We start from the raw sequence: 24,150 nt of genomic DNA on the forward strand, positions 1-24,150 counted from the left end.
CTGGTAAGAAGCCGGTTCCGGTCCGTACCCAGCTGCCACAGCAAAGGACCCTCCTTACAGCGCTGCTGCTAACGTCGCCGCCGCTTCCCCCCCACCACCACATCCGCGGCCCTGCCGGTAAGGAGGCCGATGGAGGGGGGCAAAGGGTCAGCTACCCCAGGGCCAACAATTTAAGAGGGCCCAGGGCTCCTGGCCGCTGCTGCAGTGGCCAGAGTCCTGGGCCCTTCAAATCACCGCAGGAGCCCCGGGCGGCGTGAGCCAGGCAGCGCGGATGGACTGGCTGAGGGAGGCTGACCCCCAGCCCCACCCCTTCCAGGGGTCCGGAGCCAGGCTCCCGTCCCGGTAAGTGTTTAATATTACTTTCACCTCAGGGGACAGGGGAGGGCAGTTGTTGTATTCAAGAGCTAGTAACAAAGAATATACATTAAAATTGTAAACCTAACCAGTGTCCCTTAAGTGACTTGATACTAGATGTGAGAACATGTAAGGATTAGAGCTGAGTGGGTCTAATATTTATTTAATCCTCTTTTTTTATATAGGAATTAGATACAGTGCTCTATCAGCTAATTTCTAAGTTATTATCTGGGAAAAAAACCCTCGAGTTTTCAGATGCCTAAGTAGCCCCTGGAATCCTGGTTAAAGTTGCCCCCTCCCCCACCAAAATCTAAAATGGTGTTCCTATGGCCCCCATGTCTGCCCAAGCAGCATTTCGTCAAAGCACGTGAGTCAGCCAGTTACACAGAAACGCAAAAGCAAAATTCATGCACACCGAGCTCCTCCGCTAATGATACAACTGGGAAAGGAGCTGGGTCTCTAGGTACATTTGCTACACAACGTTTTACAACAGATTGGGTTGTGAAATGGACATTTGGATCACTCGTTTTCAGTGTCACAACCAAAACTGGAGCAGAGGGTAGTGTAAACACAACCAGCATCTATAAATAGATGGGTGACCAGCATGGTTAAAAATAAAAATTAAGCTTGATTTTTCACTGGAGTCACAAAATGAACAATACGGCACTGCCGGTCTGGATGTGTGCTTGGGCTAAAGAGCACTCTGGAAATGTAGGGAAACTAAGGAGTATAACTTGGCTAGCAAACACTGTGGAATTATAACAGCTTGATACCATGTTTAATTACCTGGGATTCATTACAGATATTATCTACCACGTTGAGCTAAATCCCTGTATATTGCCAAAATATATGCACTAGGTAAAGACGCTGAGGGTACATCTACGCAGCTATCAGGAGGTGTGATTGCAGCAGAGGCAGACATGCCTGAAGTGAGCTAGCTTTGCTGTAGCTAGACCAGTGGTCCTCAACCTGCGGCCCATGGGTCACTTGCTGCCCAGTCAGCACAGTGCTGCGGCCCATGTGACATCCTCAGGGCCATACAGGTAGTACTGGATGCAGCCCATATAACACATACGCGACCCACAATAGTAAATAGGTTGAGAACCACTGAGCTAGATGAAAGCCAGCTCAGGCTTGCAGTGTCAACATACCCTGAGTCACTTAACAGTACTATCACTGTAATAAAACCAAACAAGCTAAGAATCCAAAAGATTTTTAATAAGACGTGCACATGTGAATGGTCACTTGAATAGCTGAGGAGATAATGTCTAGACTTTACAATGGAGAAATCGTTTTAGTTTTTGATAGAAACCAAGGATTTGAGCTGATCTGGCTAGATACAAGGGGAATTGAAGGTGCAGAGTTTTGCATTTTAGGTATCAAGTCAGACCTACCCAAGAGAGTAGAGTCAACTAAACAAAGAAATTAAAAACCCCAATACCATGGGCGGCGGGTATCATAGGCCAGAGGAAGCTAAGCCTCTCCTAACCCAGGCCTTGGCCCCACCCACACTCTGCCCTGAGACCCTCCCCTCACTTCCCCTGTCCCCTGAAGCCGGCAGGGGCTCAGCCTGGGCCAGGGCTCGGTTGGCCAGCAGCCAGGGGCAGCCCAGGGCAGCTCGGCCAGAGGCGGCTTGAGCCAGCCAGCCGGGGCAGCTCAGGCTGGCCCGGGGGTTGGGCTGGTGCTTGGAGCCGGCTGGTGGCCCACGGGTTAGGCCGGTGCTCAGGGCCAGGTGGAGGCCCAGGGATCAAGGTGGCCAGTGCGGCTGGGATGGGCTGGCTGGCAGCCCATGGCTCAGGGCAGCTGGAACAGATGGGCCAGTGCTCGGGGTGTTTTGGCCAAGCCACGGTGGGGCTTGGGGTTCTGGCGGGCGAGGGGGGCGGAAGGGGTGGGGTAGGGGCAGGGCCTCCGGAACCGGGGTCTAGTCTCCCCAAAGGGGTGGGGGGTTCACATGCTGCCCATGCCCAGTACTGAGGCCTTACAATGATTCCTGGGCCTGTTAATATCTCTAGTCTGTCGAAAGGGAATTAGAGGACAGTACAGAATGGTACTGGGATGACAGAAGAAAAGCTTTGAGTAGTTTAAAAGCTGCCATGGAAGTGTCTGTACTGAAATATTTTGGGATTCATAAAAGAGCCTAATACCTCAGTCAATACAGCTTCACATGTGTTTGGGGCAGTCCTCCGGCAAGATGATCAGTTAGTGGCACTAGCTAAAATTCAGAAGAACTATGCTCAGATGGCAAAAGAAAAGTTAATGTCTTCGGTTGTGAGCAGTGTCATAAGTATGTTTTTGGGTAGAAGTCAATGGAGATGGGAAAGAAACCACAGACCTTTTCAAGCAATATCACAGAAACCACAGGGCAAAGCACTTCTGGACTTTAGAAAGTGATCATAAAGTAGCAGAGGTCTGATCAAGTGGAAATTCTTATCATGCACATGCTTTCAAATACAAATAGTTGTGACCAACTCTAGTTATAATACCAATCAGCATCTATTATTTGAGGATATAACACAGTTGTCCAGAAGGATCTGAATAACTTCCATGTAAAATCAATAGTAATGGTATATTAATAGTATGAGGTCAGAAATGGTAATCTGAATATGGAGAATTATAAGATCAGAACCCATGAATCCTATTCTGGTCAGGGGAAGATAGGATATCCAACTGTGAAATATGCAATAAATACAGGAAACAGAATGTAAAAGCCACTGAAATCACTTGAAATTGTAAAAATCTACTTGACTCTGGTACAACACATGGTTACAGGTTTTGGAATTAGAGCAAATTAAATACACCAATAAAGATAAAAAGTTGACAAAGCACAAATGGATCTTTTAATGGTAACAAATAAAGGCTGTGAATAAGATTTTGTTAATACTGGTGTGCTCAGTTCATAGGATCATAGAACTGTAGGGCTAGAAGAGAGATAATCAAGTCCAGTCCCCTGTGCTGAGGCAGGACCAGGTACACCTAGACCATCTGTCTTGTTTTGGGGTGCAATTCTGACTAGTAAGGGGTTGTCTCACCACTTGTCCTGTAACCAAGTGCCTTAAAATGCTCTCCTGCTGTCGCTCCCTGTCTGGACGCACCCAGCCAGCATTCAAGCACACACTGAGTGTCTGTGTGTTAAGCAGCCCTGGTTCAGCAACTCGGACTCCAGCAGCCTGCTTGTTATACCATAGCCACACTCTGGTCTCCACCAGCCTTAGTTACTACTAGCCAAGAGACCCCAACACACGCCCAGTCCTGAATTTCCCCAAAACTGCCCTGGCGTGTCCAGCCCTCTCTTGGAACACTCTGGGAAGTAAATGAGGCTCATTTGCTCCTTTAGAGAGACAAAAGCACGTTCGAGCTTATTAACATAACTGGGGTAAATACACCCTTCCCTTCAAGCACACCACTGGGCTGGTTTATTGAAAAAATAAAACAAGTTTATTAAGAAAAGGGCATAGGGTAAGAGATTCCAAATAGAAGGAATACAGTTAGAAAGGATTACAAACAAACAAAAGTAAACATATGCTTTCTAATGGCTAAGATCTAACTTAATGAGCTACAGTCTTTGGTGAGGTAACTACTTTGAACAATCTTCCAGTCCGAGAGATTTCAACCCCCTTGACTGCAGGACCCGTATTTCTCTGCTTGCAAGAGCTCTGCCCCCTGTGTCTGTCTAGTGACTAATGCCAAGATGGCTTCTTCTCTCACACACTTTCCCAAACTCACGGTTTTGTCCCCAGGCTCAGGATGTCTTCATGATGTTCTTCCCTTCCTCGGGATTTCCCATTCCCCCTGCTGATTCATATGTAAATGGGGCTTCAATTGTTTTGATTTCACAATGCTACCTTCCCTCCTGGGGGGAAAATTTGTTTTTCTTTGGGTTTGGTCACAGCCAAATATCATTGAGTATGCATATTGCCTCGTATAGTGTAATACACACATTTCACAATGATATGAAACACCAGTGTGGTTCATACATACTCAATACACTTTTACTGATATTGTATACAAGCAGTTGATTCAATTGCTTATCCTTTGAGATTCAGACCCCTGCAAGAGGATATTTCCTAGGTTGATGGTTTTGTTTACCTTTTACGTAAATGTCCTTAATTGTCTCTACCTGAGGACCAGTCTGGTCAGACAAATAAATACATATTCCTTTGTCTAGGGCACACTGGGCTTATGCATTGCTTGCCAAACACAATTTAAGCACATATCTGTAACTCTTTGTACGCACTGTGCACATGCAGCATGCAAGAATATTAATGATCACTGAGTTATTAATTTTCCAGTGATATCTTTCATGCCACCTTTTGGGTATATATCAGGACAACAGTGTATTAGGTGTAATGAAAATGTCAGGCCTGATAAGAGTAGTGAGGCACAAATGGGCTTCTGCGTCACACCATTCGTGACAGGTGTTTGTCTAACCTGTCTAAGCAGGTTCTCTAAGCAGAGAATCCACAACCTCCCTTGGATGCCTATTCTAGAACTTAACTAACCTTATAATTAAATAGTTTTTCCTAATATCTAACCTAAGTCTCCCTTGCTGCAGATTAAACTGATTACTTCTTGTTCTACCCTCAGTGGACATGGAGAACAACTGATCACCATCCCCTTTATATAGGGTGACCAGATAGCAACTGTGAAAAAACGGGACGGGGGTGGGGGTTAATAGGTGCCTATACAAGAAAAAGTCCCAAAAAATGGGACTGTCCCTTTAAAAATGGGACATCTGGTCACACTACCTTTATATCAGGTCCCACATCAATCTGCTTTACTCAAGACTAAACATGCCCAAGATTGTTTTTTTTTAACCTTTCCTCATAGCTCAGGTTATCTACATTTTTATAAATTTTTTTGCTCTCCTGTGACCGCTCTCAAATTTGTCCACATCTTTCTTAAAGTGTGGTGCCCAGAATTAGATGCAATACTCCAGGTGAGACCTCCCCAAGGCTGAGTAGAGTGGGACAATTACCTCCCATGTCTTACATACAACACTCCTGTTAATACATCCCAGAATGATATTAGCCTTTTTTTGCAACTGCATCACCATTGTTGACTCATATTCAGTTTGTGATCCGCTGTCACCCCAGATCCTTTTCAGCAGTACTACTCACCACTGTTATTTTGTAGTTATGCATTTGATTTTTCCTGGCTAAGTATAGCGCTTTGCATGTGTTTTTACTGAATTTCATCTTGTTGATTTCAGACCAGTTCTCCAGTTTGTCAAGGTCGTTTTGAATTCTGATCCTGTCCTCCAAAATGCTTACAGCCCCTCCCAGCTTGGTGTCATCCACAGACTTTATAAGCGTACTCTCCACTCCATTATCCAAATCATTAATGAAAATATTGACTAATACTGGACCCAAGACAGACCTTTGTGTAACCCCACTAGATACATCCTCCCAGTTTGACAGTGAACCATTGATAACTATTCTTTGAATACGATCTTCTAATCACTTTTGCACCCACTGTCACATTCTGGGGTGCAGTCCAGACCAGCGAGAGGTTGTGTCACCGCGTACCCTGCAACCCTGGATGCCTAAAAATGCTTTGTTCTTATAGCTCCCAACTTGGGTCACTCGCAATCAGCCTACCAGTATGCAGGTCTCACCTGATTGTCTGTGCATAGCCACAGCCCTGGTCCAGCAGCTGTAACCCCAGCAACCTCTCAGCAGCACATCAGCCACAGTCTGGCTTCCAGGAGCTTTGGCTACTACTTGCAGGGTGACCCCAGCACTCTCCCAATCCTGAATTTTCCCCCCAAAATGGGTTCTGCACTGTTCCGCCCTCTCCTGGGCAGTTCAGATAGTAGAGGTCCAGTTTACCTGTAAGGCGCCAATATACAACGGTTTACTACTTTAGCTAAAGTTATCAAACAATCCCGTTTAAACACAACAATGGATTAGTTTTGATTAAAGAATAAAACAAGTTTATTTAACTACAAAGAGATATCTTTTAAGTGAGGACAAGTATAAGGTATTAAAGTCAGAAATGGTTACAAGGGAAATAAAGATAAAATGCTTCCTAGTAGCTAAAACTTAACAAACTAGACTTGGTTCAATGTAAAATCCTTACCACGTGTTCCCAGCAACAGGGCTAATCAAATTCTCAAGTCATAACCCCTCCCAGACTCCAAAGGCTGGTTCCTTTGTCTTCATAAGTGAATGAGAGAGAAGAAAGAAAGAAAGAAAGAAAAAGAAAATCTGGGGTGGTTTTGCCCATCACTTGTGTAGTCCAGTCACCCTTTGAAATGAATTTGCCAGAAGGTTCCCCTTAGATATATTTCCTTCCAACTGTGAGGATAGAGATACAGAGTATCGTGGTGTAAGAGGTTCCATGTTGTTTGTTAAATGCAGATCAATCTGTCCCTGCCCCCGTCTGTTGCCATAGAATGGCCACTTGACCAGTGATTGCCAATCAACTTTGATGACACCTGGCTAGAGGTGTTCATTTGTCCTTTGTCTTTGAGGAACAGGCTTACACCCTCCCCCAGACCCTTCGTCTGGTAAACACATTACAGTCATAATTTCAGCTTATGTTCATAACTTTACATATAATGTTGCTACACACATTTCACCAGGATATTACTGACCGCCAAGTTATTAGTTTTCCAATGACACCTCACAAGGCATATTTTATACAAAGATTATTACAGTAGTGAGTAGGGTATGATTAGTGCGTGTGTTCGGTCACACCCAGCTTATAGTAAATTCATCTAGGATACATTTCCCTACTTTACTTATGAGAACATCATGTTGGGCTGTGTCAAAAGCCTTACTAAAATCACAACATATCCCACCTACAGTTTCCCCACTATCCACTAGGCTAGTAACCCTGTCAAAGACGGAAATTAGATTGGGTTGGCATGATCTGTCCTTGACAAATCCATGTTGGCTATTCCTTATCACCCTACTATCCTCTAGATGCTTACAAATTGATTATTTAATAAATTTATTCATGTGTCTTTCCAGGTATCAAAGTTAGGCTGGCTGGTCTATAATTCCCCGGGTCGTCTTTGTTCTCCTTTTAAAGGTAGGTATTGTATTTGTCCTTGTCCAGGCCTCTGGGACTTCACCCATCATCCATGAAATCTCAATGATAATTGCTAACAGTTCCAAGATTGCTTCAGATAGTTCCTTAAGTACCCTAGAGTGAATTTCATCAGGCAGTATTGACTTTAATACATTTAATGAAATTTTCTAAACATTCTTTGACCTGTTCTCTCCCTATTTGGGCCCGTGTTCATTCTCTCTTGTTGTTAATATTAGTTGTGTGAAGCATCTTGTCACACTTTAACTTTTTCCTAAAGACTGAAGCAAATAAGTATTAAACACCCCAGCTTTGATGTAATCTGTTATTAGCTCTCCTTCCCTGCTAAGTAGAGGACCTACACTTTCTTTCATCTTTCTCTTGCTCTTAATGTATTTATAGAACCTTTTATTGCCTTTTAAGTCCCTTGCTAACTATAATTTATTTTTTGCCTTAGCCTTTCTTATTTTCTGCCAACATGCTTGTGCTATTCTTTTGTACTCATCTGTGATGTTGAATGATTGAAATATGACCATTTATATAATTAATATTGCCACTGTTAAACAATTGCAACAAAACTTGCACAAAGTATATCATGTAAGGTGTCAATGGAAAAGTTATGGTTAGCTGAAGATGATTATCCTGTTTAAATCTATGTACCATCACTGTATCTGAAGTGATGAAAATTGGCTATACATCTGTATCCCAAATGTGTTTGTTCCTGGGGTAACACCCACCAGGTAAAATCTATATTGAAGCCAGACAGCTTTGTGTTGATGGTCCATCAAAGGCAATTAACTCTCACAATGGGCCATAGACGAAGCTTGTCCCACCAGGTGAGCCTTCCTGTGGACGCCCCAGGCAGAATATGGGTAATGGCTGCCCCCGTGAGTCAGCAAGCCACATAAGGCCATGTGACTTGCTCATGTGATCCTTGACTCCATCTTGTGCCTGTAATTTTCCACAAATGGAGACTGTGAGCTTTGTCTGAAACATAAAATTTCCAGGCACATGGCAAAGGGTATGAAAGACCCTGGAAACATCTCCATCTTGTCAAGTATCGGGGGTAGCCGTGTTAGTCTGTATCCACAAAAACAATGAGGAGTCTGGTGGCACCTTAAAGACTAACAGATTTATTTGGGCATAAGCTTTCGTGGATAAAAAACCCACTTCTTCAGATGCATGGAGTGAAAATTACAGATGCAGGCATTATTATACATGAAGAGAAAGGAGTTACCTTACAAGTGGAGAACCAGTGTTGACAGGGCCAATTCAGTCAGGGTGGATGTGGTCCACTCCCCGTAATTGATGAGGAGGTGTCAATACCAAGAGAGGGAAAGCTGCTTTTATAGTGAGTCAGCCACTCCCAGTCCCTATTCAAGCCCAAATTAATGGTGTGAAATTTGCAAATGAATTTTAGTTTTGCAGTGTCTCTTTGAAGTCTGTTTTTGAAGTTTTTTTGTTGCAGGCTGGCTACTTTTAAGTCTGTTATAGAATGTCCATGGAGATTGAAGTGTTCTCCTACTGGCTTTTGTATGTTACCATTCCTGATGTCTGATTTGTGTCCATTTATTCTTTTACGTAGAGACTGTCCAGTTTGGCCAATGTACATGGCAGAGGGGCATTGCTGGCACATGATGGTATGTATCACATTGGTAGATGTGCAGGTGAATGAGTCCCTGATGGTGTGGCTCATGTGCTTGGGTCCTCCGATGGTGTCGCTAGAGTAGATATGGGGACAGAGTAGGCAACGGGGTTTGTTACAGGGATTGATTCCTGGATTAGTGTTTCTGTGGTGTGGTGTGTAGTTGCTGGTATTTGCTTCAGGTTGGGGGGCTGTCTGTAAGAGAGGCCTGGCCTGCCTCCCAAGGTCTGTGAGAGTGAGGAATTGTCCTTCAGGATAGGTTGCAGATCGTTGATGTGCTGGAGAGGTTTTAGCTGGGAGTCTGTATGTGATGGCCAGTGGTGTTCTATTCTTTTCCTTGTTGGGCCTGTCCTGTAGTAGGTGACTTCTGGGTACCCGTCTCACTCTGTCAATCTGTTTCCTCACTTCCCAGGTGGGTATTGTAGTTGTAAGAATGCTTGATAGAGATCTTGTAGGTGTTTGACTCTGTCAGAGGGATCGGAGCAAATTCGGTTGTATCTTAGGGTTTGGCTGTAGACAATGGATCGTGTAATGTGTCCTGGATGAAAGCTGGAGGCATGTAGGTAAGTGTAGCGGTCAGTAGGTTTCAGGTATAGGGTGGTGTTTATGTGACCATCACTTATTTGCACTGTAGTGTCCAGGAAGTGGATCTCTTGTGTGGACTGGTCCAGATAGAGGTTGATGGTGGGGTGGAAATTGTTGAAATCCAGGTGGAATTCTTCAAGGGCCTCCTTCCCATTGGTCCAGATGATGAAGATGTTATCAATGTAGCGCAAGTAGAGGAGGGGCGTTAGGGGACGAGAGCTGAGGAAGCGTTGTTCTAAGGCAGCCATAAAAATGTTGGCATACTGTGGGGCCATGTGGGTACCCATAGCAGTGCCGCTGACTTGAAGGTATAAGTTGTCCCCAAATCTGGAATGGTTGTGGGTGAGGACAAAGTCACAAAGCTCAGCCACCAGGTGTGCCATGGTCTCATCAGGGATACTGTTCCTGTCAGCTTGTGTGGAATATTGGTGTAAAGAGCTTCTACATCCATGGTGGCCAGGATGGTGTTTTCTGGAAGATCACCAATGCATTGTAGTTTCCTCAGGAAGCCAGTGGTGTCTCGAAGATAGCTAGGAGTGCTGGTAGCGTAGGGTCTGAGGAGAGAGTCCATCTTGTCTCTTTTCTGCTCTGATTATCTGGACTATGGATTTACAACTCTAAGAAACATTCTAATCTATGGACTGAGGACCTTCCAATCTTTTGGAAATTACCAAAGACTTTACAAGCTAGCAGTTTGTAACATCATTGCTACTGCTACCACTGAGATAAGAACTTTGCAATGATTGTATGTATATGATCTATTAACCATTTTAACTCTCTTCTTCTTTTCTTTATAAATAAGTCTTTAGATTTTAGCTATTAATGGATTGGCTACAGCATGATTATTGGGTAAGATCTGAGTTACATATTGACCTGGCCATATGGCTGATCTCTTGAGATCAGAAGATCCCTTGGTTTGATGAAATTACTTTTCAGTAAACACTTGTCATAAAGTTCAGAGTCTGGGTGGTGAAATAAGTGCTGGAATGCCTAAAGAGACTGCAGTCTGGACTTCTTGTTAACCAGTGAGGTGAGACAGAAGTTTACTTTTGTTTCTGGCTTGATATCTCTAATGGTAGAATAACCAACAGTTTGGGGTGAGTCTGCCCTATTTCTTAGCAGTTTGTCCTGAATCTAGGTTTGCCAGGTGTCCGGTTTTCGACTGGAACATCAGGTTGAAAAGGGAGCCTGGCAGCGTCTGGTCAGCAGAGTTGGCTGCTGTAACCTGCCTCCACCACTTTGGGGCGGGGGAACCAGGAAGAGCAGCAGCTGTGGCTGGAGCTACATGGAGGAGCTTCTCTCTGCTCAATTGCTGATGCCTGACAGAGAGCAGTGTCTGGCTTCTGGACGGGCTCCAAGAGGTAGGTGCCGCCACCTGGGGGGGATCCTGTTTACCCCCTGTTCTGCCCCACCATGCCCCAATTGCCCTGGCCCTGGCCCCTTGCCACGGGGACTGGCACCCCCCCCGCCCCACCCTATTGGGCAGGGTCTGTGTTAGCTCCTCCCCAGCCTGGCTCTGCAGCCAGTAGGTGAGTCCCAGAAGAGTGGGGAGTGAGCAACGGGCGGGGGGGATGGAGAGCGTGCGACAGAGGGAGGGGGAGAGGAGTGAGCAGGGGCAGGGCCTCTGGGGAAGAGGCAGGACAGGGGGTGGGGCAAGTGTGTTAGAAAGTTGGCAACCCTGCCTGAACCTGGTATCCTCAGTTCTGACCCACTGTGGCATGGTGACGTCATCCTTAGCAATTTGTCCGTGTTACCACTTTTTGATCTTCAGGTCATGAAAGAGCTCCTGATGGAGTCATCCTGGTCTCTTACCATTCTTCCTATCTGTCCTCCCCATTGGGAAAGGTTGCTCTTGTGCCTTTAATATTGTCTCTCAGAGAAATTGCCAGGTCTCCTGAACTCCTTTTTCCCCTGAAATTTTCTTCCAGGGGACCTCACCTACCAGTTCTCTGAGTTCATTAAAGTCTGCTTTTTTGAAGTCCATTGTTCTTATTCTGCTGCTTTCACTCCATTCCAAGAGCTCATGTATGTTAATTTTTTTTTTAAAAGTCACGTGCGAGTCCTGCTCCCCCTGGGTCCCAGGTTGATGCGGATCTACTTGAATTAAAAGGGAAAGTTTACCTCTAGTGAACTGCTACTGAGCGTGGGTTTTTTTAACCAAGCTGTTGCACAACACACTGAGTAACCATGTGATAACACATTGTCAATTGCAGTTTGCTCACCATGGGATTCCAGATGAATTAATAACTTAGAAGGTCCCACAACCCACGATTAGCAAGTGATTTCTTCCAGCAATTCTCTTGGAAATATCAGTTCAGTCACACCAACATTAAGCACTTACCATGCTCGGTCAAAAGGGTTACCAGAAAAATCAGTACAAAGTAGCAAATAAATGATAAAAGAAAGCCCAAGTGGATTCCTGGGGTCCGTACTTAGCCTTATTAGACCACCTCAACACACCTCACAGTGCTCTGTTAGAATCACCAGTGCCGAGACAGAAGGACAAAAACCTTAGTGTCACCATCTAACAAGCTATTGAGCCAAAGCCCCTCAAGTAGCTGAACAAGAGTTGTACCTAAAGAAACTAAACAGGTGAAACACTGTGATACGGAAACCAAATAGGCACTGCAGATACAAGTGGGAGGAGATGTTAGGTTCCAAACAAAGTGCCAAGATAATAACTATACCATGGGCAGCAAGATTATAGCTCATCAACTACCGTGAGAGTTAACCTGACAGGAGGAACAGAAAACGGCTAAACAAAACCAGAGGCTCCTTGGAGTCTAATCCAAGGTGCACTGAAGACAGTAAAATTATTTCGATAGAGTTTAAGGGGCTCTGAGTCAGGCCCTAGGTCTCTGTTTCTTGAGGACATCCAGATAGTGGAAGCACGCTGCACAGACAATAATTAACACATGCTCGTCCAATCACTGACCATTAAAATAAATGCACAAATCAGGAGCCGCAAACACAGGCTCCATGTGGCAGATCCGCCTCAGTGGTCAAACAGGCCAGGGCAGAAGGGGAGCAAGAAAGGGGTTAAATGGCCAGAAAGCTGTAGAGGCTCAGAGATAGTAATGATGGGCAGATGTCCAATCAGAGACAGAACGACCCTGCCATCTGTTGGGAGGTTCAGGTCATCATCAACCGTGATCTACAACCTCTGTGTCTCCATTTGTGTGTTCTGTTAACTAGCAGTGTTAGTTTGTGGCTGTTATCTTTAGTTGCTATTATGTTTTATTTGCATTGGATTTTCAAAAATGAAAAAAAAAAGGGTGTGTGTGTGTGTGTGTGTGTGTGTGTGTGTGTGTGAAAGAAGATAGCAAATATTGAGTCCTGTCATCTGAGCAGCATATAATCTTTAGTACTCCTCTTCCATGCCAGGTGATTGGAGCCAAGAATTAAATTTCAGTCTCTCACCAGCATTTCTGTGTGTCACATCTTTATTACAGTATTTGTTGGCAGAACTTCAAGGGCAGGGCTTTTATTGGTGTCTTGCGCCATTCAATATGGTCTCTCCCTATACAGCTAACTCTTTTTGTAGAGATTGCTCCCACACTTTGCTTTGCTGTCGTGAAATGGGCTGAATTAAACTACGGAACAATTTTAGCAGTAGTCTTATTGGGGTGTAATATTTCAACAGTTGGTGGTTTTCTTGCAGTGGTTTTATAACCAGCTGGAAACTACCTCTTCCACGTAACATATAGTTCAGGTTCTTTGTTAAATAAGTTTTTAGTTTGTTTTGTTATCATGGGGCTTTTTCTGAAGCATCCTGGATTTGACCATTCCTCAGGTTGACTTGTTAGATTCATGAGCTGCAGCATGTCCCCTATCAAGTGTAAGGTCCTTCAGAAGCTATCTTGAGTAGGTGATAGTAATTATGTAGCAGGGGATTTATCTCAGAGTCCTGAATTTGGCAACTGCTTTTTGAAGTAAGTCATGTGGTGTATACATGGAAAAGAGGTAGGGTTGAGGCAACAACCCTACGCTGGAGGGTAGGGATAGGATACAGAGGGACCTAGACAAATTAGAGGATTGGGCCAAAAGAAATCTGATGAGGTTCATCAAGGACAAGTGCAGAGTCCTGCACTTAGGATGGAAGAACCGCATGCACTGCTACAGACTAGGGACCGAATGGCTCGGCAGCAGTTCTGCAGAAAAGGACCTAGGGGTTACAGTGGACGAGAAGCTGGATATGAGTCAACAGTGTGCCCTTGTTGCCAAGAAGGCCAATGGCATTTTGGGATGTATATGTAGGGGCATTGCCAGCAGATCAAGGGACGTGATCATTCCCCTCTATTCGACATTGGTGAGGCCTCATCTGGAGAACGGTGTCCAGTTTTGGGCCCCACACCACAAGAAGGATGTGGATAAACTGGAGAGAGTCCAGCGAAGGGCAACAAAAATGATTAGGGGACTGGAACACATGACTTATGAGGAGAGGCTGAGGGAACTGGGATTGTTTAGTCTACGGAAGAGAAGAATGAGGGGGGATTTGATAGCTGCTTTCAACTACCTGAAAGGGGGTTCCAAAGAGGATCTAGACTGTTCTCAGTGGCAGCTGATGACAGAACAAGGAGTAATGGTCTCAAGTTGCAGTGGGGGAGGTTTAGGTTGGATATTAGGAAAAACTTTTTCACTAGGGGGGTGGTGAAACACTGGAAAGGGTTACCTAGGGAGGTGGTGGAATCTCCTTCCTTAGATATTTTTAAGGTCAGGCTTGACAAAGCCCTGGCTGGGATGATTTAGTTGGGGATCAGTCCTGCTTTGAGCAGGGGATTGGACTAGATGACCTCCTGAGGTCCCTTCCAACCCTGATATTCTATGATTCTAACACACCCCTGCCTTACTGCTCTTTCTTTGCCTGAAGGTGTCAGCATGTTGTTTATATTTACATGACAGATGCTGGGTTGGCAATGATTTAAATGACTACATGCCACATTTTTCCACTTTGTCCCAGTTTAAGTTTCAGTCCAGAAAGAATAAAATGCTTTTGCTCAGATCATAAAGCAGGCAGATCTCTTGCCCCAGTTGGTATTTTGTCTGCAATTATTCAGCGGGGTCTGGAGATTAACCACGTTTTTTAAAAATGACTAGTGATTTTGGGTGCCTCCAGTTTTTGGATGCGCAACTTGAGACATTTTAAAGGGCCTGATTTTAAGAGAGTGGGTGATCAGCACTTTTGGAAAATCAGGAAATACTAAGGGATCTCAAGTTGGGTACCCAGGAACAGAGGCACCCAAAACCTGTAGTCTATGCCAGAGCTAGTGATTCATTCTAGAGAAGGAATCAAATGTAGCTGTCTCATATTACACCGTTAATACAGTAACTGCTCACTTAACGTTATAGTTATGTTCCTGAAAAATGTGACTTTAAGCGAAACGATGTTAAGCGAATCCAGTTTCAGCATAAGAATTAATGTAAATGGGCGGGGGTTAGGTTCCAGGGAATTTTCTTTTCCAGACAAAAGGCATTATATACATTTTAAACAAGCAATTTAATACAGATATAAGTTTTAAACAATTTTAAAGAAACAATTTAATACTACAATTATCATTGCTGAGTATGAAGCAATGGGAGGTGCCCCTGCCTTACCCCACACAGGCACAGCCCACTGGCACTGGAGACAATGAGGCAGGCAAGAAGGCTGAAGGTGCTGTAGGCTAGGAGAAGCACGTTGCACAGCAGCAGCTGCAGCTTCCCCAACTGTGCAAGCACCAGGGGCGGGGGGCTCAACTCCCGCTTCCCCTTCCCCCAAGTCCCCACCTTAACCCGCCTCTTCTTCCCTCCCTCCCCCTTTACTCTGCATGCTGCGTCCTCACTCCTCCCCCTTCCTCCCCTGCCTCCTGCCTGCGGCAATCAGTTGGTTTGTGGCATTCAGGAGGGAGGGGGGAGGAGTGAGGATGCAGCGCACAGGCTCCCCCTCCCTCCCCTGCCTCCTGAATGCCGCAATCCAGCTGATTGCCACGGGTAGGAGGCGGGGGGAGGAGGGGGAAGGTGCTGATCCGCAGGATCTGCTGTTGGGCAGGAGGCGCTGTAGGGCGGGGGTGTAGGGGAGCTGATAGGGGGCTGCCAGCTGTGGACAAAGCAGGCAGCCAAACGACGTTCTAGCAGAGCGTTGCACAACTTTAAACGAGCATGTTCTGTAATGGAGCAGGGACGTAAGATCGAAACAACATTAAGTGAGAGGACATTAAGAGGGGAGTTACTGTAGTCAGATACTAGCTGAAGTATTCTCTTACTGAGGACACGGCAGACTAGTTCACTGATGCACCTGCTAACACATGAACTTCTACAGATGTTTCAATCATAGAATCATAGAATAACAGAGTTGGAAGGGACCTCTGGAGGCCATCTAGTCCAACCCCCTGCCCAGAGCAGGACCAATCCCAACTAAATCATCCCAGCCAGGGCTTTGTCAAGCCTGACCTTAAAAACTTCTAAGGAAGGGGATTCCACCACTTCCCTAGGTAACGCATTCCAGTGTTTCACCACCCTCCTAGTGAAAAAGTTTTTCCTAATATCCAACCTAAACCTCCCCCACTGCAACTTGAGACCATTACTCCTTGTCCTGTCATCTGCTATCACTGAGAATAGTCTGGATCCATCCTCTTTGGATCCACTTTTCAGGTAGTTGAAAGCAGCTATCAAATCCCCCCTCATTCTTCTCTTCCATAGACTAAACAATCCCAGTTCCCTCAGCCTCTCCTCATAAGTCATGTGTTCCAGTCCCCTAATCATTTTTGTTGCCCTTCGCTGGACTCTCTCCAGTTTATCCACATCCTTCTTGTAGTGTGGGGCCCAAAACTGGACACAGTACTCCAGATGAGGCCTCACCAATGTCGAATAGAGGGGAACGATCACGTCCCTCGATCTGCTGGCAATGCCCCTTCTTATACACCCCAAAATGCCATTGGCCTTCTTGGCAACAAGGGCACACTGTTGACTCATATCCAGCTTCTCGTCCACTGTCACCCCTAGGTCCTTTTCTGCAGAACTGCTGCCTAGCCATTCGGTCCCTAGTCTGTAGCGGTGCATTGGATTCTTCCATCCTAAGTGCAGGACTCTGCACTTGTCCTTGTTGAACCTCATCAGATTTCTTTTGGCCCAATCCTCCAATTTATCTAGGTCCCTGTGTATCCTATCCCTACCCTCCAGCGTATCTACCACTCCTCCCAGTTTAGTGTCATCCGCAAACTTGCTGAGGGTGCAATCCACACCATCCTCCAGATCATTAATGAAGATATTGAACAAAACCGGCCCCAGGACCGACCCTTGGGGCACTCCGCTAGATACCGGCTGCCAACGAGACATGGAGCCATTGATCACTACCCGTTGAGCCCGACAATCTAGCTGACTTTCTACCCACCTTGTAGTGCATCCATCCAGCCCATACTTCTTTAACTTGCTGACAAGAATACTGTGGGAGACCGTGTCTAAAGCTTTGCTAAAGTCGAGGAATAACACGTCCACTGCTTTCCCTTCATCCACAGAACCAGTTATCTCATCATAGAAGGCAATTAGATTAGTCAGGCATGACTTTCCCTTGGTGAATCCATGCTGACTGTTCCTGATCACTTTCCTCTCATCTAAGTGCTTCAGAATTGATTCCTTGAGGACATGCTCCATGATTTTTCCAGGGACTGAGGTGAAGCTGACTGGCCTGTAGTTCCCAGGATCATCCTTCTTCCCTTTTTTAAAGATGGGCACTACGTTAGCCTTTTTCCAATCTTCCGGGACTTCCCCCAATCGCCATGAGTTTTCAAAGATAATGGCCAATGGCTATGCAATCACATCCGCCAATTCCTTTAGCACTCTCGGATGCAACGCATCCGGCCCCATGGACTTGTGCACGTCCAGTTTTTCTAAATAGTCCCGAACCACTTCTTCCTTCACAGAGGGCTGGCCACCTCCTCCCCATGCTGTGCTGCCCAGTGCAGTAGTCTGGGAACTGACCTTGTTCGTGAAGACAGAGGCAAAAAAAGCATTGAGTACATTAGCTTTTTCCACAACCTCTGTCACTAGGTTGCCTCCCTCATTTAGTAAGGGGCCCACACTTTCCTTGGCTTTCTTCTTATTGCCAACATACCTGAAGAAACCCTTCTTGTTACTCTTAACATCCCTCGCTAGCTGTAACTCCAGATGTCCATTGCTAGATGTTTATATTTGGATTGAGAGCATCTCCATTGTTATGGTTTAGGGTCCCAATCCAGCACCTACTAAAGTCAATGGAAAAACTCCTGTTGATGTCAATGGGAGTTGGATCAGCAATGAGTTAATTAGTCCTGCTGAGTCTGACTATATCTCAAAAGTGACCAGACTTGGGAAAGAATCTGAACTGGTGTTGTAAGACTTCCTGGTAATGCACATAGCATCCCGCCTGAACTTTGTCTGGATTAGAAGAAGTCTTAAAGTTTTTTATTTCTGGATGTTTTCTTTGCTTTCTTGTGTTATGAGTGCAGAAGCTGAAAATATTTAATGGCATATATACTGCTTTTGATCTTATGTGACACTTATTTATATAGTGTCTGTCCAGATTTTACCATTCTGAATTGCTAGATGTTTATATTTGATTTCCTCCCGCACCCCAGATGTGACAGCTGCTTTCCATTACCTCTTTTGGTTCTGTGATGATGGCTTTTCCTTCCATGTGGTGTGACAGCTTTTGATGAGGGGGCCTGATCCTGATCTCACTGAAGCCTTTAATTTGTAATGTGATATTATGTGTCCACACAATTATTGAAGAGCTGGGACTATTTGCCTATTTACCTACGTTCCTTTCACTGCTCATTTTCAAACTATTACATGCTTATATTCTGCAAACAAAAGTCCCTTGTGACATTCATACTAGCCAGCTTAAAGTTCAAAGATTTGTCTGAAATTACATGTTTAAAACAATATGAGGCCATATCAAGTTTAAGCAGTAGAATTGAAATAGTCCCCTTGTACTAGGACCTAGTGGGAGACCGTCCCCACCCCAGAGAGTTTACACAATCTAATAGATAGTGGCAGTAAGAGGATTGTAGGGGGAAAACGAGGGGAACTGACGTGCGTAAGGTCACCCAGCCTGCAATAGTACACAGGTCACTAGGTCACATGGTCTCTGCAGGGAAATTCACCAGAGTCTACAGCTCTGTTTCCATCACCTACATGTGATGCTTACAAGCTCCTGGGGGGCTCGGCTTCCTTTATCTCTCTCTGCCATAAGCTCAGCTTCTTTCTAGAGCTGACATTGCCCAACAGAACTTTGGACTGATTTCCTCTTCCCTGTACCTTGGACTATCCTGCAGCCATTTGCCCACTTCCCTTTGCCCTCTTGTGTCTCTAGGAAATGCCCTGCCTTGGGGCCATACGGACATCACACGGCCTGCATGCTCATGCCAAAGAAACAGGCTGGCGTTTGTCAGCAGGTCTTTCTACATAGTCAGATTAACTGTAGGAAGTTAACTGTAGTTAACTGCCTTAACTGTAGGAAGCTGAACTGTCAAGCTGTTTTTAGCTAGAGGGCCCTGTAGAGGTTAGACACTGTAAACTGGCAATCTCACTGAACAGAGCAGATGCTGCCAGCCACATGCATTTCTCAGAGGAGAAGGTTCATGACCTGAAATCAAAACAAGGGAACACAAACCACAAGTAGTAACATGAAACTCTCCTCCTCAAGGGTCCAATCCCTTGCTGTGTCCAGGAGTGTACAGCCCTGCTTTCCCACAAGTGGTGGCTTCTCTGTCTCCTAAATTGCCAGTCCACAGTCCTTCTCCAGAGCCAAGCAGCTGTTGTTAATCCCTCATCGTTGTCAGAGCTGGTCTTTCGGTCTCCCTGGAGAATCATGAAAGAAATAGCAGGTCCCAAGCCCTTGTCCTTGTGAAGCCAGCCTTGAGAACGTAAAGCAGGGTAAACTGACACCTACTCGATAATCCCGACCAACCAAAAGAGGAGAGAATAAAATCACTTTTAAAAAAGTCCAAACCGAAAACCAGAGTTTCCCCAAGATGAGATTTTACCCCATAAAGTGAGATGTTCCAGAGACTTCATGAAGTCCACTAGCAGCTTCACTCTTGCTATGGATTATATAAGGAACATGCTCAGATATGACAGTGATGGGCAGCAATATAAAACCCTAAATTAAATAAACTGATCGCTAGAGTTGAAAGAAGTGAGCAGCTGAGCTCCCCTCCTGTATGTAAAGTTAGCCAGTGAAGTGGGGCGGGCGTCCCAGAGAACTGTCTCACCAGCCTTCCCCGAAAATACGTCAGCTGGTACCACGCTTAATGGGGACACTATGGTGGATAGAGAGAGGTGATGTTTTTGACAGCGGGAGGGTGGTAGCAAAGGATGGCTTCCTGGCTGGCTGGATCTGTTCACTGGGAATAGGAAGTGCCCCACACTCACTGTACAAATGATAGTTTAAAATGTCAGACCAGATTTGCAAACCTGGGAGCCTCAAATTAGGTTCTTAATACAATGGTTTGGTTTTCAGATGTGCTGAGTGCTGACAGCGCCCATTGAAGTCAATGGAAACTGGGATTTTTAGCACCTCTGTTTGCAAGCAGAACAATTATTCATTAACAAGCCTGTAAAGCCAGAATCACAATTCTGCTCCCTTCGCTCCACAAGTAGATCTCCCTGTGGATCCAGATACGGCAAAACTGGGTGCCACACTGACTAGGGCAGCTGGGAAAACCCACCCATCCCTCCAGGAGAAATTTCAAATGAAAAACCTTTGTTGGGAGTTTTCCAGTTGAAACGTTTCAGTTTTCGCAAGCCGATTCCATACAGAAATTGTCATTCTCTTTAGACTTCAACTGTTTTGATGTTTCAGTTTAAACAAAGTTGCATTGAAACTAAAATTTTGGTTTCCAGTTAACATTTGGACTTAAAATGTCAGTTTTGTTTGGCTGGGGAACACTTCTGGTTCTGACTAGACTATTTGGGGCGGGGGGGGGGGCGGGGCTGCGGGAAACTTTCCTCCAAAAATATTCCATCCAGCTCCAGTCATGATGTGAAGACAGATATTTATGTTCTCTCTAAGCTGCAACCAGTCAAAGGGCAAACTGCCCTTCTACAGACATACACCTTAGATGGGACAATCGTTAAATAGTTTTGCTTAATTATAACCTGTTTTCTACACATAAATCGCAGGCACAAGTTCTGAAGGAGATTTAACTATGTGTCAAGTTTGAAGGGAGGGTAACATGGGTGGCGGGTGACCCCCACTTCGGGGAGGCTAGACCCTGGCCCCACCCCTTCTGCCTGAGGCTGCGGCCCCCACAGCCTGCCGGAGCCCCGAGTGCCCCCCCCTGCAGCCGGAGCTTTTAGCCCACCCCCTGCGGCCGGAGGCGCCCCTGAGTGGCCCACCCCCTGGGCCGGCCCAAGCTGCCCCAGACATGCTGGCTGGCCCCGACCCCTGGGCTGGCCTGAGTACCAGCCCGAGCCACCCCTGGCCACGGGTCCAAACCCCAAGCCACCGGCTGGAGCTAAGCCCCCACCAGCTTCAAGGGAGAAGAGGAGCGAGGGAGGGGCCATGGCCTGGGTTAGGGGAGCTTAGCCTCCCCTGGCCTTCAGTACCCGCTGCCCATGGGTGGCAACAAGCTGTTTGAGCTGGAGGAACAAAAACAAACAATAGACCCAAGCAGGGGCACAACCAGAGTTTTTCTAAGGAGGGGGCTTGGAGTCTCCTTCTCCTGCCCTGTGCCCAGCCCCCGCAGACCCCCCAACGGCCTCCCTTAGCCCCAAGCTCTCTCCCCCGGCACCCAGCCCCAAGCTCGCCTCGGTCACTCCCTCTTACCCAGTCCTGAGGTGCCTCCGGCTACCTCTGCACCCAGCCCTGCCCTGCCCTCTCCTCCCGGCACCCAGCTATGGACACACGCCCCTCCTGCTGCCCCCTATCACCCCCCGTTCTTCCCACCCCACACCCAGCCCTGTGCTCTCCCCCCACTGCCCCGCATCACCCCCCCTTCTTCCCACCTACACCCAGTCCTGTGCTCTCCCCCCACTGCCCCGCATCACCCCCTGTTCTTCCCACCCCACACCCAGTCCTGTGCTCTCCCCCCTCACTGCCCCGCACTCACCCCACCTTCTTCCCACCCCACACCCAGTCCTGTTTTCTCCCCCCTCACTGCCCCGCATCACCCCCTGTTCTTCCCACCCCACACCAGACCTGTGCTCTTCCCCCCACATTGCCCCACATCACCCCCGCTTCTTCCCACCCCACACCAGACCTGTGCTCTTCCCCCCACATTGCCCCTCATCACCCCCGCTTCTTCCCACCCCACACGCAGCCCTGTGCTCTCCTCCCACTACCCCGCATTATCCCCTGGTCTTCCCACCCCACACCCAGCCCTGTGCTCTCCCCCCACTGCCCCATACTCACCCCCCCTTCTTCTCACCCCACACCCAGCCCTGTGCTCTTCCCCCCTCACCGCCCCGCATCACCCCCCGTTCTTCCCACCCCACACCCAGCCCTGTGCTCTTCCCCCCTCACCACCCCGCATCACCCCCCTTCTTCCCACCCCACACCCAGCCCTGTGCTCTCCCCCCTCACTGCCCCGCACTCACCTGCTCCCCCATTCTTCCTGCCCCACGCTCAGCCCCAAGCTCTTTCCCAGAGAGGTGGTCAGCACCATCCCTCCCCCCCGTCCCCTCCGGACCAAACTGTTCTGGGAACGCCATGCCCCAACCCCCTTCTGCATCGTTGCTTCCCCAGGAAGCACCGAAAGCCCCTCTCCAAACCTCCCACCCCGCAGGGACTGGCGTCTCTGTGCCCAGGGGCGCTGAAAGGTCTGTAAAAGTGGAGAGGTCACCACTCCAATTTGGCCCAGTCGCTCCTCCCCTGGGGCAGCCGGGCCACTTTTCCAGCTCGTCAGAGGGTGGGGCCTGGGCCCAAGTCATCATTCTCACCCCCTGGTGATTCGAATGGCCTCGCACTCGAAAATAATCCTGCAAATTTTTTTTCACACTTCGCGTAATTCCTTCCCCCCCCCCCCCCGCTTTTTTCTTCCCAGTCACCCTGGCGATTTGTTAGCCAAGGTCCTGAGGCGGAGGGAGGACAAAAGCCGGGCTGGTCATGGAACGAGGACGCAGGCTTAACTGTGGCGCCATTACCGCCGTGTAGGCGCAGCTGTGCCGTCTGGGAGCTGGCGGTGGGAGCCCACAGCTCCGTCGAGTGGGCTGGAAAAAGAAACATCTTCAGGACAGTTTGTGTTTCCATGTGTCGGGTTTGCTGTCGGTGAGTCAGAAGGGTGCAGCTGAACCTGGCCGGATCCTCCGCCGGTGTAAATCCGTACAGCTCCGCTGAAGGAGACGGAGAAGCTGGGCCAGGCAAGTGATTCCAACAAGCAACAGCCTATGCCCAGGACACCGCAGTGGGAAGCAGGAGTCCCATGGGACAGAGTGCAGGGGCAAGTCCAGGTCCCCAGGAAGCCAGGCGTTAACGTCTGGCTCCTGGAACGGGTGCCAGGCTGGGGAAAGGGCTAAGGGAAAGCAGGACTTGACGTGTAGCTACTGAGGCTTCAAGGGATTCTTGGGTTGTGTCACTTTTGGCTGATTTGGGTGGATTTATGGGATCGAGGGTCCTTCCTGCTGAGGGCTCTGGCTGGTCTGCACTGGGTCATTTCTGCTGAGTCTCCCCACACGCTCACTGCCCATTGGCTGTGTCAGGGAGGATGCAGGTTTCCGGCCCTGTTGCTGCGAGATCCCCAGGGAGGATTTGCAGAACCGGGGACAAGCTGTCGAAGGGCCTGAGGGAGCAGGACTAAGTGAGATCGATAGAGCGCCTTCTGACTAACCCAGCGTGGGCGAGTCTCTGCCTATCCCACAGCAAGCCTGTCCCGAGGCTCCTGCATTCAGCATCGCCCTGTGCAGAAGGCCAGGGACTCTGCAACTGTTACCCGCACATTTAGGGCATGCACCTTTCCCCAGTTCCTAGGGCTCAAGGCGTAACTTGGTTGATTTAGGCACCCCCATCCTTTCCCAGTTCCTAGGGCTCTGGGGGAAAATCACCTACCCTTACCCAGTTCCTAGGGCTTCAGGGCCACCCATACCCAATTCCTAGGGCTCAGGGCATAATCTTCTGTGAGTTTATTGGGACTTTTACCAGTGAAAGAGCCTTACACAGTAATATCCTTAACCTCTATTTATTAACAGTCACCAAAACAGAACGTACACACTAAGCATACTATGGTCACCATTCCCAATAAGGCCGATGAACTTTTCCTGTTGGCCCGTCAGGATCAGGTCATCCAGGGACTCCAGCTTCTGCACAGTGTCATTGGCAGAGCGTTGAGGTCTGGCACCTCTGATCTTGGGTCTGTGTCCTGGAGCTGGTTCCAAAGAACTTCCTTTGGGACCCCAGTTTATCTTGTGAAACTGGAGTCCTGCTTAGCTCTACCTTAACCAATCATTTTACTAAGATATTACAAAATAATTCTTTGACCAATCCTAACATCACTGTGTTTGTCTCTCTTTGAAATGTATAGCAAATCATCTGAGAATGATGGAAAACAGGCAATTGCCTTATGTTAACCTTTGTAGATAAA

General features: G+C 47.2%; 1 long non-coding RNA gene across 1 annotated transcript; it reads left to right on the forward strand.

The window, feature by feature from the left end:
* The first annotated feature begins 10,552 nt into the window (after positions 1–10,552).
* LOC141990237 (uncharacterized) lies at positions 10,553–22,925 on the forward strand. The gene is made up of 3 exons (XR_012640114.1): positions 10,553–10,646; positions 10,755–10,977; positions 22,618–22,925. It is a non-coding gene; the product is annotated as an uncharacterized LOC141990237 (long non-coding RNA).
* The last annotated feature ends 1,225 nt before the right edge of the window (positions 22,926–24,150 follow it).

The sequence above is a fragment of the Natator depressus genome, chromosome 6, assembly GCF_965152275.1.
Source record: "Natator depressus isolate rNatDep1 chromosome 6, rNatDep2.hap1, whole genome shotgun sequence".
NCBI lineage: Eukaryota > Metazoa > Chordata > Testudines > Cheloniidae > Natator > Natator depressus.